The sequence below is a fragment of the Schistocerca nitens genome, chromosome 5, assembly GCF_023898315.1.
Source record: "Schistocerca nitens isolate TAMUIC-IGC-003100 chromosome 5, iqSchNite1.1, whole genome shotgun sequence".
Taxonomy (NCBI): domain Eukaryota; kingdom Metazoa; phylum Arthropoda; class Insecta; order Orthoptera; family Acrididae; genus Schistocerca; species Schistocerca nitens.
Window position 1 is genome coordinate 280,619,245 of NC_064618.1, and position 16,809 is coordinate 280,636,053.

Below are 16,809 nucleotides of genomic sequence, written 5' to 3' on the forward strand. Positions count from 1 at the left end.
TGATTACAGTGTTATGACAGTTTAATTATGACCGAATACTTACTACAAGAAAATGAAACAAATGTTTGAACTATACAAGATCAACGCAATTCCACAAGCCTCTAAGATGGGGTAGTCACAATATTTCTAGGCAGCACAATCAAGACAGAATCCCATGTGCAGTGCAAAACAATTTAAAAATGCTTTTCAAGCGGCAGCAGCAATGCAGTTAAAATTTAAGGCAGCGAAAGCCTGACATTAGGTCCATATCAATTACTAAATCCTGTATACGGTTTACTTATTAAGTTAGACATGTTTTAACAGAAAGCCACTGAGGAATCCCCATACACAGTAATGATAAGTGATCTAAATTTAAAACCATGAATGACAATTACCACACAAACAGTTTTCATGACCTAATAGATGCAATCTTATATGAGAGTACATAGTCCAACAAGATTTTATCAGACAGCATATACATAACACACAATGTAATTTCAAATAAACCTCAGAGCAGAGATAACATGCAAAAGATATATACAGTAACCTCAAATAATTATGGTCAAATAGTGTAGTGATACAAGAATTTCTGTGTAAATTCTAGAACCACTCAACATTCTACCATCTCTAACACATGATATTCTGGATATGAGTGTGGGATGGTAGAATCCTACCTACTGCACATCACATGTTTGTGTGTGCAGGTTTAAAATCAGTCGCAGGAAGAAATTAGATGCAGCGGTCGGACGACACCAACAAGTACCTGTTGGGCAATCCATAGATGTTTTAGTGAGTGTGTAAGGAAGAACCATGGAGTTTATATGCAGCTCTGCGCTTATTGTGTCACCGACTATTGTTATTAAAACAAGAACAGTTGAAAAAGTACTCTTGTAGATTCTTGACACAACCTTGTTAGAGGCAAGACTCATTTTATGATTCATGTTAAGAAAGGTCATGGTATCCAAGCCAACTTTCTTTTAACTGTAACTCAATTTGTTTCTAACGTCCGACGAGAGACTTGCAGGAAGTTACATATTCATGTGGAAATGAGATTTTTATTGTGTATGGAGGTCAAATGCATTGTTAGCTGACGAAAAGTAAACTTTGTATGTCTACTTATTTAATACGTAGAAGGAGTCTAAAAATTCCTTTACCTACAGTTATTTGATGGAGAAGAAGTCAAGAGGGTTTCCAGCAGCCGGCTATTCAGTAAAGAAGAGTGGCTGCAAATTCCAAGTAAGTCACCTCGTAAAGAAGTGGAAGGTGGTTCGGGGGAATAAGCCGATATAACCGATCCACACTCACACTTTAAGTCGTCAGAACGTTAGAATAGTTGAATTGCTAGACACAACTCAGAGCAAAATGTTTTTTGTAGGTAAGTTAACTAAACCAAAAACTTGTAACCAAATTATAATTTTTACTGTTGTCAGAAGAATTGAGAGAAATTCATCAGAAAATAAATACAGGGAATACAGGTTACAACAGCACAACTCCACCTATCCAAACAAAAATTATCAGAGTTTCTGACTATCTGAAGTTAGAATGTGCGAGTTTGGTTTCTGCTTACCTAACTTTTTTTTTTCCTTTTTTCCTCTCTTCGAGATTTAGAGTCCCCTAACAGTCATCCAAGGTTTACACGACACAAGCAGGGTTCTACTTTTACACGAGTTGATCTGCCAGCTGTATTGGTATTAAAGGATGCATTGCCATTCTCATTCTTGTTCTTATTATACAGATAACAGCCCTCAATGACATTTACATTTGGAGAAACTATTCTCTCCTGCTGCACAAAGAGTGCTCCCAACTACTGTCTTCCTGCAAATGTTAAAGTCAACACATAAGAATTTCACAACATCAGCTTCACTGTTGTTTTGTATACCAGTTTTAGTTGATGACCACCATTCAGTGTCCTACAAAGTTTTATGTCCAAGGAAATCAAAGTATTCAAATTGACATGCATTGCGATTTTACTTAAAAATTAAAAGCAACAAAACAATTAAAAGAAAAAAAACATACTATAAAGGCATGAAACTGAGCCATTGCTAATGTGTATAAAATATCAGCTTTAACCGTCAATGACTGGAGAACAAACAGAAAAAAATTCTGATACATTTGCAGAACAATCCACATTTGATATTGTGGGCTTGGGGGGGGGGGGGGTGAAGACTGAAGCAACAGACTTTCATGAGAATAGATCAAGCAGTACACGCCAAGTTTCATCAGCAGTTCAACAGAGGTCTGTGCATTTTATGGAGGGGGGAAAAAAAGTTCAGGTGAGAGTAGGGCTCACACACTGAGGGTTCTCTACCTTACATTTATACTGTGATGTGTGTGGCAGAAGGTACATCCCATCATACCAGTTGTTAGGGTTTCTTCCCATTCCATTCGTGTATGGTGCATGGGAAAAATCATTGAAGGCATCTGTGCATGCAGTAATTATTTTAATCTTATCCTCATGACCCCTATGTGAACAATACATAGAAGTTGTAATATATTCCTTGAGCCATCATTTAAAGCCAGTTCTTGAAACTTTGTTAACAAACTTTCTCAGGATAGTTTATGTCTATCTTCAAGAATCTTCCAGTTTAGTTCCTTCAGTATCTCTCTGACACTCTCCCATGGATTAAACAAACCTGTGACATTTATGCTGCCCTTCTCTATATATGTTCAATATCCCATGTTAGTCCTATTCGGTACAGGTCCCACATACTAGAGCAACATCCTAAGATTGCTCACATGAGTGACTTTTAAGCAACCTCCTTTGTAAATTGACTGCACTCTGCACTTCCCCAGTATTCTACCAATAAATCAAAGTCTACCACCTGCTTTACCCACAACTGGGATTATGTGATGATTCCATTTCATATCCCTACAAAGTATTACACCCAGGTATCTGTACGAGTTAGCCGATTCCAACTGTGACTCATTGATATTCTAATCAGAGAATACCTCTTTTATGTGAAGTGCACAGTTTTACATTTCTGGACATTTAAAGCAAGCTACCAGTCTCTGCACAACTATGAAACCTCATCAAGACCTGACTGAATATTTATGCAGCTTCCTTCAGAGAGATTCATTAAAAATAACTACATCATCTGCAAAAAGCCTGACGCTACTATTAATATTGACTGCAAGGCCATTAATATACACCATGAACAGCAAGGGTCCCAAACCACTTACATGGGTTACATTCAAAGTTAATTCTATATCTGACAATGACACTCCATTCAAGATAACATGCCACATCCTCCCAAAAATCTTCAATCCTGTAACAAATTTCACTTGATACCCCGTACTGTACTTTTCCCAATAAGCATTGGTATGGTACTGAGTCAAATGAATTTTGGAAATCAAGAAATAGTGCATCTACCTGAGTGCCTTGATCCAAAGCTTTCAGTATATCACGTGAGAAAAGTGCAAGTTAGAAAAGTGCAAGTTAGGTTTCACATGAATTAAGTTTTCGGAATCCTTGCTGGTTGGCATGGAGAAGGTCATTCGATTCAACAAGCCTCATTATGTTTGAGCTCAGAATATGTTCTACTCGACGACAAGGATACTGAGTGGTAGTACTTTGCATCACTTCTGCTATGTTTCTTGTAGATTGGTGTAACCTGTGCTTTTTTCCAAGAATTGGGCACTGTTTGTTGTTCGAGGGATCTACAATAGATTATAGTTAGAAGAGGGCTAAATCAGCCACAAATTCAGTACAGAATCTGACAGGGATTTCATTGAGGCCTGGAACTTAGTTCAGTTTTAATGATTTCAGCTGTTTCTCGACACCACTGACACTAAATTTATTTCATTCATCTTTTCAGTGGTACAAGGATTAAACTAGGGCAGTTCTCCTGAGTTTTCCTCTGTAAAGGAACATTTGAAAACTCAGTTAACCATTTCAGCCGCCCTCAATTTCAGCTGCTGCCCCGTTCGCTAGGGACTGGACAGTAACTTAGGTGCTACACTTTACATGTGACCAGAAATTCTTTGGTTTCTGTGAAAGCTCAGTTGACGATACCCCGCTACGGTAGTTATCGAAGGCATCATGCACTGCTCTCTTGATGCATTTTATTCAGCATATGGCTACCTATAGCATTATTCTTTGTTTTACAGGTATTATGCAGTAATCACTGTTTCTTTAGAAGTTTCCTTAAAGTGATGTATACCATAGAGGTTCCCTCCCATTATGGACTGTCCTGCTGGGTACATATCTATCCAGTATGTGGTCAACTATTCTTTTAAACTTGAGCCATAGTTTCTCTACATGCTTCTGTCCTGTGCTGAAAGTTTAAAGTTCCTCACTGAGATATGACAGTACCGATTTTTTATCCAATTTACTAAACATATATATATTTATGCCCGGTTTAGTTGTTCTTTGTACTTTGGTAATCATTGTTGCCACAACCCAATCACAATCACTGATACCAATTTCTAAGTGGACATCCTCAAAAAGGTCAGGTCAATTTGTTGCCATTAGATCCAATATATTTCCATAGAAGGATCCAATTACCATTTGATTCCTACCCCTGATACTGAGTCTTACCCAAACAATCTCACATGCGGCTGGAATTTCTATCGGTGGTGACAAATACACCGCCTCCATTTCCCATTTGCCTATCCTTGCGATATACACTTAGATTTTCCTGAACAAACTCACTGCTAACAATTTTATGTTTCAATTAGTTTTCTGTACCTAGTATTATGTGAGGTTCACCATTTTTCATGAGCACTTCAAACTCTGGCATTTTGTTGTGAATGCTTTCGCAGTTTGCAATTAGTATTTTAATATCCTCACCTGTGGGACACATTTCTTTCGACCTTACAGTGATACTTCTGCGTTGCTATTGTTATCTGGAGTGGATGGAGACTTGCACAATCTATGAAACCCTTGCGTACACCCCACACTGTTAGCTACCTGGGTGGCAGCCTCTGACATTTCGTGCACACCTGACCCATTTAGGAGTGAACTGCTTGAAGATATGGCATTTAAAGGTGTATGTGAAATGCCTTATCCACATGCAGTAATCGCTCCTGGAAATCTGATGATGGATTCATTCTGAAACGCATCATATGAGTAATAAAGTCATTCCTCGCCTTACGCTTGACTTTTACCACTGTGACCCAGCCAGCCCAAATGCAGAACTACTGATTGTTTTAATTGCAAGTTTGATGTCGGATAAAAAATGAGAAAAGAAATATTTTTGTGTGATACGAGGGCTATTCAGAAAGTAGGGAACATTTTGGCATTAAAAAACTAAGTACAAGAAATACATTTTATTACATACATCTAAAAGAGCAACTGACATACTACTTTTCCACAGTCACCAAACACATCGAGGAACTTATCATAGCAGTGGACAAGCTTTGAAAGACCTTCGTCATAAAATTCTGCCGCCTGAGACTTCAGCCAGTGAGTCTTGCCCACCTGGAGTTCTGCGTCATCATCAAAGTGCTGTGTTGCAAGCCAGTTCTTCATCTTGGGAAACAGGTAGAAGTTGCTTGGTGCAAGGAGTTCTTTAGTGCAGTTTGCAGTGTGAGGCCAGGCATCGTCATGAAAAAACAAAATTTTGGACATCAGCTTTCCTTGGCGTTTGTTTTGAACTGCTCTTCTAGGGCTGCACAAAGTTTGACAGTACTGGGCAGAATTTATGGTTGCTTCACATTTGAGAAAACCAATATGCACACATTGCCTATCCCAAAACACTGTCACCATCAACTTCCTTGCTGACAAGGTTTGCAAACATTTTCTTGGTTTTTGGGAGGACCTTGTGTGCCCCTACTCCATTGACTGTAATTTTGTCTCGCAATCAACTTATTTCACCCACGTCTCGTCACCAGTTACAATTCGGTCCAGTAATGAATCACCATGTTTGTGGTAGGTCTCCAGAAATGTCAACGTTGCCCCCATTCGCTGTTCTTTATGGTACTCTGTAAGCATTTTGGACACCCATCGTGCACAAAATTTGTGGTAACCTAGCTTTTGAGTGACAATTTCAAACAACAAAGTCTGTGAAACTTGTGGAAAAGAAAGCAAAAGCTCCGTTATTGTGAAGTGACGGTTTTCACGAATCGTTTCATCAACTTTAGCGACAAGATCGTCACTCAGAATGCTCGGGCATCCACTTTTCTCTTCATCATGAACGTTGGTTGGCCATTTTGTTACCGAATGCACCATTTCCAGACGAAACATTCACTCATTACGTTGTTACCATACACTTTGCACAGTTCACAATAAATTTCTATGGGTTTTAGGTTTTTTGCCAACAAAAACCGTATCACAGACCGCACCTCTGAACTGACGGGATTTTCGATTGCAGCGCACATTTCAAATTCGAATATCGAAAAAACCAGACGCGCAGAGACATTCCCGCTGTCACGGATGGATGCCAACTGAGCTGCCGAGCATGCACATACCATAATATATGTGATCTGGGCGCGCCTAGTGGCGTCACACGGAAACATTCCCTACTTTCTGAATAGCCCTTGTATATTTACAAATTTATGGTTTTTTGATTTTTTCTTTACTTGTACTGTGAACCCTTGCTTCTTCCCAAATTTCCTGATACTAAATCAACAAGAAGTACCCTATAGATTTTGATGAGTGCGTTTGACTGCACCAAATTATGTGATGTTAATGGCCATACATTTTCACTGCAATGAGATAGAAGCTAACATTTATTATACTGCCAAGGGACCATAGACCTTAGCAAGTGACATGAATCACAACTTGAAATGTCCACTCGTTCCCGAAAAAAAGACATGTTAACAGACCGGCTGATAGCAGATGATTTGATTTGATTACAAATTTACAGTTTTTGAATTTTTTCCTTTGGTTATACTGTGAAACCTTGCTTCTCACCAAATGTCATGGTCCTAGGCCAAAGGGAATACCCCACAGGTTTTGATGAGTGAGTCATGAGTATTAAAATATTTGATGTATCTTTTGATTGCACTGATTTACAAGCTTCAATGTTTTACACCACCAAGGGACCATAGGCCCCAGTATGTGACATAAATGTCAACTTGATATGCCTACCTGTTCCTGAGGAAAAGTGTTTTCAACAGTCAGTCGGACGGACAGGCAGACAGAGAACAAAGTGATCCTGCAATGGTTCCGTTTTAGCTGACTGAGGTATGGAATGTTAGAAAACCACCTAGTAAGTGCAGGTTGGCAAGAAGCTAGCAACGTATTGCATAGGAGCTGTCGTTTTTTTGAAGCATATCAAGACTCAGAGGAGAAAGAGAGTTACACAGTGTTAAACTGTATACGGCTGAGATGGGCTTAAATTTAAAATTAGCATCATGAAATGACAAGAGTTCTGCAGCCGCTAAATAGAATAAAGATTGAGTGGCTGTAATAATGTGTGATAATGCTTCAGGCACTCACCATTTATCACTTTTACTCATTGGTAACTTTACCAAGATGAGCTCTAAATAAAATTGCACCAGACTGACTCCATGTCTGCTCCAATAATCATCGAAGCATGTGGAGGTCTGTCTGTCTCTTTTGTGAATGCTTTCATTATTAGATTGCCTTAAAATACCTTTCAGTTAAGAGGTGGTTTTTCTCTTGTTGGAAAACCCTATGTCTCACCCAGTAAGAACTGAGGGTTTCTCTCCCATTCAGCATTACATGTCTAATTCAAAGGAATCACTGAAATTGTTTCTGAATCACCTTTGCAAGAATACATACATGCCATCAACATAAAATTACTCTGGGTGATTGACAGTTGGGATGCAATTCAAGAAGAAGACTCTACAGACGAAGTTGGGATTACCCTTGGCTGTTCTGGCATTAATATCAGAAAATTGTGGTTTCTGTATCAAATAAATTATGCCTTCCCTATTGAACAAAGAATTGTAACTACAGAGAATAATAGAAAACGAATAGTAAGAAATATAATATAAAGCCAAGGGAAGAACTAAAAATTACATAGAAAGAGAGAGATCAAGAGAATCCAAGGCATTTCCACAATTTAGAGAAAGAAGAAGAAAGTATATAGTATACCAACAAGAAAAACAAAATCCAGCTTCTTCCACAACTTACTTGAAGAGCACATAATCATACTGTTCAGGAGAGCAATTTTAAAGATTGAAATCAAATTTCATGGGTAGTAATGGTTAAAATTAATAAATACTAACGTCATTTGGAGGATCGTATTATATACATAATATTTAATATAAGCTGATACCTTAAACATCGAAATTGCAGTTTTACTGGCACAATATTTGAAGTAATGTCATGGACTACAAGGGAAAAACTAGCTGCTCTTATGTAGCATTGTAGAAAATATTGCAAGTAAAACTAATTTTTGTTGAATGTTATTTGTCACAATATTTTTTAATGAAAAACAATATTTGAAACATTAAACATATTTCTTTTTAAATAATTTATCTTTGCTATTTTAACAACATGTAATATGTCCCAACATGCACTTTTCAGCCTAGTGTAAAAGGTATGTGTAAAACACACTAGCTTCTTGAAAACAACACTCCTTCAAAACATGGAGGTCCTGATACTTTTCTTCTTTTGATATTGCCAGAGGGCCTGAAAGAACAAATTATTATTATTATTATTATTATTAATATTATTATTACATAAAATTACTCTAAAATAATATTTTACTTAATTTTTATATTTTACCTTAGTAAGCAGGAGATGTATTCTCCAGGCTGCTGATCTTGAAGTTGCTGTGAAGCTCTCACCACCAATGAAATCAAAGCTCCATTATAAGTTTCTCAGTGTTGAATGAGGTGGAGCAGTTTTTTTTTTACTACCCCACCGAAGGGTCTTTTTAGCAATTTCTCAAATATTTCTTTTGCAGAAATGATTAACAATTTTTTATAAAATTTTGATTGGCTATCGCAACATCAAAAGGTTTAGGTCTCCATTGAGCTTTAACCACTATTCGTACCTAACCCATCGGTACTTCTACAGCTGCTTTTATATTATAAATTATATTCTTACCACACTCCACGAAAGTGTCCTCCAATAAGAAAAGTTACTTTCACTGTCTTCAGAAGTTTTAGTTCACTCACAGGATAATTAAGATAACTTGGAACAGTGTAATTCTTATTCTGGCCTGAACGTGAATCATAAGAAATTAAATTGTCCAACAATTCTGTCGCACAGAGATTTAAAAAAAAAAAAAAAAAAAAAAAAAAGGTGTAGAACAACAGAATCCCATTTGACAGCTGATGATGAATTTTTATAGAGTAAACAACTGCCTTTTGTAATAGAGATAATTATGGTGGTACTTGGTAAGTACAAAGTTTTGTGGTAGTCCACACAGATTGCTTCGGTTTCATTAGAATTTTGCCTACTTAAACACGTATTTCTCTTTCTGGAATAAAATGTTTCAGCTTTGACTTTGTGAATCTTGTGGTCAATGGTGATCTTATTAATTTCTTTCCAGGGTTGTTTCTTCATATCATTACCTAAATTTTCAAATACTCTTGCATTCAGCACTTATCACAGATTGTGTGCACTACATTGAATTGGATGCTGATTATTGTTCTATACATCTGACATGAAATGTCACATTTTGGGTATTTTTCCTGGAACATTTTGTGTATTTTATTTTTCACTGAAAGTTCCTTTGGGAGATCAAATATCCTGGTTTTGTCATTACTGCAATGACTTAATCTACCCTAAAATGAATCAGTATGATTATAAACTGCCTTTTCTCCTTCTTCCTTAACTTTCTATGGCCTATTTCCATGCTTACCCCTTCCATCACGAGGGGAGACACACAACTTCATGAATCTTTTAATTGTCATTAATCATCACCTTGCTATTCCAAACACTGTCACGAAGGCTTTTCTCCATAGGAACTTCATACGTAATGGCGTCACATTTCATTCTCACTCTGTAGTTCAAACTACACCCTCGAAGCTGTGCATCATCGTTCTGCCTTGATTGCCTTCTACAAACTGAAGGTATTGTAATGAGGTCTGTCAGATGCAACGATCATTCATTCCAGTCTTCCAAATAATTAAATTTTCTTATAATATTGGATCTTTGTTCAGCACTTACTTCATCAAACACTAACTTACAGTTGCTGTCTTCTCCTAGTTCCCTTTTCTAACATTGTTAGAATCTGAAGATCTCCATCTTTTATCCTCAGACGAAGTACTTGTCATTAGGTGTAAATAATGAACAATTATAACTGAAATGAATCGCTTACAGCTACTGAATTACTAAACAGAATGTCTCAAACTATAGCAACAGTTTTTACTAGTACAACAATTCACAATAAAGGAAAATTCTCTGTTACTTGCTCTAATATTGATTGGCAACCCACAAGAAATCTAAAACTTGATACAGAAATTGAACAAAGCACATTTATTTCCTGTAACAAGAGACATTAGCACATTCTTTCCCTGCATGCCTAATTTAAAACTGGTTGTACATCGTGGAGTATTCATATTATCAAACTGGTCAATTAACATTATTAAACAACACAGAATTCCACAACTCATAGACTACATAACTCATTTTTTCAAAAAGTGGTCAAAGCATGTTCTTTTCCTGTATTCTTCACTAGTTAGCTGAAGTTTCAAACAATATCTCAAAGAATCTATGGTCTCATACAAAACCAACAGGAAAGATTCCTGTAAAAGAGACATGGCCATTTACACTGAAGAGCCAAAGAAACTGTTACACCTGCCTAATATCATGTAGGTGGCCTGCAAGTACGCACTAGTGCCACAACACGACATGACATGAACTTGACTAAAGTCTGAAGTAGTGCTGGAGGGAACTGACACCATGAATCCTGCAGGGCTGTCCACAAATTCATAAGAGTACGAGGGAGTGGAGATCTCTTCTGAACAGCATGTTGCAAGGCATCCCAGATATGTTCAATAATGTTCATATCTGCGGAGTTTGGTGCCAGCAGAAGTGTTTAAACTCAGAAGAGTGTTCCTGGAACCACTCTGTAGCAATTCTGGGTGTGTGGGGTGTTGCACTGTCCTGTTGGAATTGACCAAGTCCATCGGAATACACAATGGACATGAATGAATGCAGGTGATCAGACAGGATGTTTACGTACATGTCACCTGTCAGAGTCATATCTAAACATATCAGGGATCCCATATCACTCCAATTGCAAATGACCCTCACCATTACAGATCCTCCACCAGCTTCAACAGTCCCCTTCTGACATGCAGGGTCCATAGATTCATGAGGTTGTCTCCATACCCGTACATGTCCACCCATTTGATACAATTTGAAACAAGACTTGTCCAACCAGGCAACAAGTTTCCCGTCCCAAAATTCCAATGTCGATGTTGATGAGTCCAGGTGAGGCGTAAAGCTCTGTGTCATGCAGTCATCAAGGGTACACAAGTGGGCCTTCAGCTCTGAAAGCCCACATCGATGCTGTTTCATTGATGGTTCGCACACTGACACTTGTTGATGGCCTGGCATTGAAACCTGCAGCAATTTGCAGAAGGGGTGCACTTTTGTCACGCTGAACAATTCTCTTCAGCCACTGTTGGTTTCATTCTTGCTGGATCTTTTTCCGGCTGCAGCGATGTCAAAGATTTGATGTTTTACTGGATTCCTGAGATTCATGGTACACTTGTGAAATGGTTTTGCTACCTTGGAGTTCCTGTGTCCCATCACACATGCGCCAACTATAACACCACATTCAAAGTCACTTAAATCTCGATAACTCGCTATTGTAGCACCAGTAACTGATGTAACAACTGCGCCAGAAACTTGTATTATATAGGTGTTGCCGACCACAGTGCTGTGTTCTGCCTGTTTACGTATCACTGTATGTTAATATGCATGCCTATATTAGTTTCTTTGGTGCTTCAGTGTAATACTGAAGAAGGAAGGGAAGAAATGGAGGTACAATGTTGAGATTATTAGCAACATTTTTATGCACGTTATACTTAGAAAATGAAAAAATTCGTAAATGATAACTCTTAAATTGCAAAAAAGCACAAATGCCAACTCCTGTGTGACATAATGCTTATTCCAGTCCCTGAAAAGTTGATCAGAAATGGCAAAAAAAAATGTACTCGCTAAAACAAGAAAAAACAAAATCAAACGATGAATGTCTAAATGGTACCTATATAGTGTAAAAAAAAAACTGTTCGGATTTATGGATGAGATCACTGACAAGTTTAACTATGGTTTAAGTAGTGTTAAAAATCATGTCTGTTCATAGAGGCAGGGATCAATCAAATGCTGAAAATTATAGATCAGTTACCGTCAGATCGGTCTTACATAAAACAGTGCAAATTGTTATAAGACAGACTAGGAAATTCTATTTTAAATATTCTGAAAGAGGCAAAGCAGCAAGTGAGCAAAGAAGAATTAGATATATGGTCCTTGACCTTCCAAAGGCATTGGACTATATTTGTCACAACAAAGTTGCTATGGCGTAGGGTATATACAGCAGACATTGCAAAATTATTTGTGGAAAATCAAGAGCTGTGTTGGAAGTAAAGCATAGTGCTCAAACTTTCAGGGTAGACACATCCCACTTCGAAATGAGCCTCAACAATTAATGAAGATGTGCCTGATTGTCATCTGCCATATGACCAATAGCCAGAAGTGATGGTCTTGGATGCCATTTCTTTTCAAAGCAGTATCCTTTTGATTGTTATCCACAGCACCATGACAGCACAACTGCACGTTGATGATTTTCTATACTCCATTTTGTTGCCCTTCATGGCAAGCCATCCTGGGCTTGCATTTCAGCCAGGTGAAGTTCACCCCCACACAGCGAGAGTTTCTACTGTATGTCTTCATTCTTGCCGAATCCTATGTTGGCCTGACCTGTTCTCAACTGAGAACATATGGAGCATTACAGGCAGGGCCTTCCTACCAGCTTGAGATTCCGCACTGATTGGACAGCATTTCGCACAATATCCCTCAGGAGGACATCCAACAATCTATCAATTAATGCCAAGCCGAATGACTGCTTGCATAAGGGCCATAGGTGGGTCAATGTGTTATTGGCTTGCTCAGTCTGTGAGGTTCTTTCTCTTAAATAAATCATCCAGTTTTTCTGAAATTGTAATCATTTGTTTGTCTGTACATGTACATCATATCTACCAGTTTCCATCCCAAGTGGATAATTCTTTTGTGGTGCATTTTTTTTTTTCTCTTGTGGTGTATAAAAAAGAAGAGAGTATAAATTAACAATGATATCCTGGAACCAGTTGATGATTTTTTTGTGTTTAGGGCAAATGAATGCAACAGCAATATGGACAGTAAAAGAATAAAAATAGCCAGAGAGCTTTTGGTACACTAAATAAGATTTTCAACAAAAAAACTTATAAAATATCTCAAAAGGAAAGTGAGAGCTAACTGATGTGTTGGTGGAATGTCTATGGCGAATGGATTAGTTTAGCATGTCATGTGGCAGATATTACAGACCAGGCACTGCCTCATGGTCAAATGCATGAAAGACATCATTAGTTCATTCAATCGTGGGTGCCTAATGCGCAAGATACTCCACTTCTGAGATCAAGCTGGCAATGGGCTTTTTGGGTGCTACTGTATTACGAATGTACCATAACAAAAACTTGATGTCAAGGAGTCATCAGATCTATTTTACACCATAAGTGAAAGTTATGAGAGGCAGACCCACTAGTATAAAATGAGGTGGAAAGTATTGTGTTGCCACTAGAGAATTAGTAACAGCAGAATAGGTGGTCAGAAGAGATCAGTAGCTTCATACGTGGACTAGTCATCAGATGTCATCTGAGTGACAAATTCATCAGGGTTGGCTGTGAAGTGGAAATGCAAAAAAACACCCCCCCCCCCAGATAATGTCCAGTGATGGTGATTTCTTTTTTCTGTACAAAAGGTATCCACATGAAATCAGTAGAAGGAATCATCTGTGACTTCCAAAGTGCTACCAGGAGTCCAGCCAGCACAATGACTGTGTGTAATGAGTTAAAAAGAATGGGGTACAATAGTCGTGCAGCTCCTCATAACCCACACAATTCAGTAGCCAATGCTGAGTGACACTTAAGGTGGTATACAGAGCAATGCCACTGGACAGTGGATGACTGGAAATGAATCATCTGGAGAGAGGAGTCAACACTATATACCGTGGCAAATCGAAAGGACGGGTTTGAGTTCAGTGAATGCCTGGTAGGATGTTACCTGTCATCATGTGTAGTGCAAAAAGTGAAGTACAGAAGAGGTAGTGTTATGGTATGGGGGTGTTTTTCATAGTCAGGATGTGGTCCCCTTAGGTGGAAAAATATGAACGCCTCTTACAGCACTGTGTACTGCATAGAGTAGAGGAACTGCTCAGAGAGAATGACTGACTGCATCAGCATGACAAATGCACCCTTTCATAAAGCAGCAGTGAGCCAGTGGTTTGAGGACAACAACATCCCTGAAATGGACCCGCCTAATCAGAGTCCTGACCCGAACCCGATGTAACACCTCTGTGATGAGTTACAACATCAATTTCACTCCAGACCCCAGTGTCCCACATGCCTACCTTCTCTGATTTCAACTCTCGAGAAAGAGTGGGCGGCCATTCCTCCACAGACATTCAGAGACCTCACTGAAAGTGTCCCCAACAAAGTTCAAGTCTTCATAAAATTGAAGGGCAGACACATCCCATATTAATGTACACTAATAGATGTCCAGATACTTTTGATCAGATGGTATGCTCCAAATTTTTGCATATGTCGGGCTCTTGCAACACTGTCCCATTTGGTACAAGCACTCACTTGCCTGACTGACTGGTTGGCCAAGCATCAGTTGTTTGCCCACCACTGCCTACAGGTGAGCACCCAATCTGGAATAGTCAGGCTTACAACATCCACAGATCACCTGTAACTTCAGCAACACCACTGTCCTCAAATTATGTGTAATGGTTTGAGGAAAAATCCAGACATGGAGATGCTTGTACAGCCACAGCCACATCTGGAACACAATCCTGAGAGATTTACACACCTTGCAACCAGGTTTGATCAAGTAATAAAGACTGTGCATGGTGACAGAGCACTCCTGAATCAAGGTATGTCCTCCATACTTCTGGTGTCTCCTGGACTCAATGCCACAATATAGCTCCTGTCATCAGGAATCATCTCTAATTCAGTGTGTTCAATGCATTATAAGTGTGTACGGCAGCTGTAATTGTAAACAGATTCCATCAAATGCCATGTTGCTGTAACTCTTTCCACAATTTCAAACTTAACTGCTCTCTTCTACCACCATTTCTCTACAACAGGCCAACGAAACTTTGTGAGATTACAGTCAATATTACTTTCTTGAACTTGGTACACTTACTTGCATACATGCACTTGAAAAACATCACTAAATACCTGGTTCAGCCTCTTAAAGCTGTGAACAAAATACTATAAGCACCTTAATGCTTGGCATTACCTCGAAGGTAGTGATGATTGATGCTGATGATCGATCTATGAGAGATTAGCAAGCTCAGTAATGCACTAATCTAAGAGGAAATCTTGTCTGAAAATGATAGTTATGAAGCATAACAGATGGTCAGATAATGCTACCACCAGCATACAGCAACAGTCTAGGAATCATCATCTGAATGATGTAATAAAATGATTTTTTATGTACTTAGTTCACAATATTTCAACCTCTATCAACATTTAAGTGGTCATGTGGCCAGCATGTTTGCCTAATTTGACTTGACTATTCTTTTCTTCTTGGATCATGTGAAAAGTATTGTGCAACAAGCTCACACCACTTCAGAACTTAGGTGATGCCACTTTGAACAACTTTTGTGAATATAACACTTTTTGCAAGTTGTGCAGATAAAATTAATACAAAAAGTTTCTACCTACATTTACATCATTGTCAGAAAACCAACAGTAGGTGCACTTGGTTGACATCTACAAACAATGATGTCCTACTTTTGTGGAAGAGCCCAACAAGCCACTAATATTGTTGTAGTGTGGCAAAGTGTTTATGTGCTGAGTAATTATCTTTAGTACAAGCATTCAGACTAAATCATGCGCAACGGATTATCAATAATGGAAGAAAACATGAAAAGGTACAAAAGACTGAGAAGGCTGTTTAGGGAAAATCTGAGTCAGATTACTGAACCTTATTTCTCTTGAATACAAGTCAATTTGTCTCACAAAAGGGGATTAACAGAAATCTCGTTTTGTGTATTTGCTTCAGTTTTTATAGGGAATTAATAATAATTTCTTTCTTTCTTTCTCTCTCTCTCTTTATTTTTCCTCAACAGATTAAAAGATATTCAGCAGGGTTTGTTTAAAGTTATTTGTTCACTGTTCTGCAATACCTGCACCAGCCAAAATGCAGCCCCACTGTCAATGCTGCTCTCGCACGGGATGAGCTGGCTGATGTTTGTAAGCAGCTGGAAATCTTCCTGACTACTGTCAAATGATTGGCAGCTGCTGAGAATGTGTGTATTGAGCTCCCTAAAGTCCTGCATCTGTGGTATCGGAACCAACAGTACCTAAAGTATTACCCTCTTGTGTGTATCCTGTCTCCTCTGCAGAAAATAGGATCTGTCAGTACTCATCCGCTTGACTGTGAGTGGCGTTTCAATGGTAGATCTAGGTGTTCTGTACAAGTCGGCAGGGGACCAGGGGGATTCAGGGTGTTGTACCGATCCCCTAACCAACAAATCTGAGGCACTGTCTTTCACTGATTCTGAAACTAAGCCAGTGGGGGTCATTTCACCTGTTTTGTCTGGTGTCTGGAGGAGACAAGCAAAAAAGGGCAGCGGTCTATTAACTGTCGTCAATTCTAAATGACAGTGAATAATGGCATCCCTTAGGGAAATGGCAGCAAGGGACAAGATAAGACATCAGGTGCACTCAGTGTGTATGCCTGCTGGCCTCATTCAA

General features: G+C 38.6%; 1 protein-coding gene across 3 annotated transcripts in view; it reads right to left on the reverse strand.

Moving 5' to 3' along the window:
* The window catches only part of LOC126259405 (guanine nucleotide-binding protein subunit beta-5), a 179,679-nt gene that overhangs the window by 155,318 nt on the left and 7,552 nt on the right, over window positions 1-16,809 (reverse strand). Inside the window, exon 2 of one of the 3 annotated variants that reach the window (XM_049956180.1) lies at window positions 1,547-1,794. The exons of the other annotated variants lie outside the window; for them this stretch is intronic. The gene's annotated coding sequence lies outside the window, so the exon portion shown is untranslated. The remainder of the gene's footprint in view (window positions 1-1,546; window positions 1,795-16,809) is intronic. 3 annotated transcript variants of the gene reach the window in all.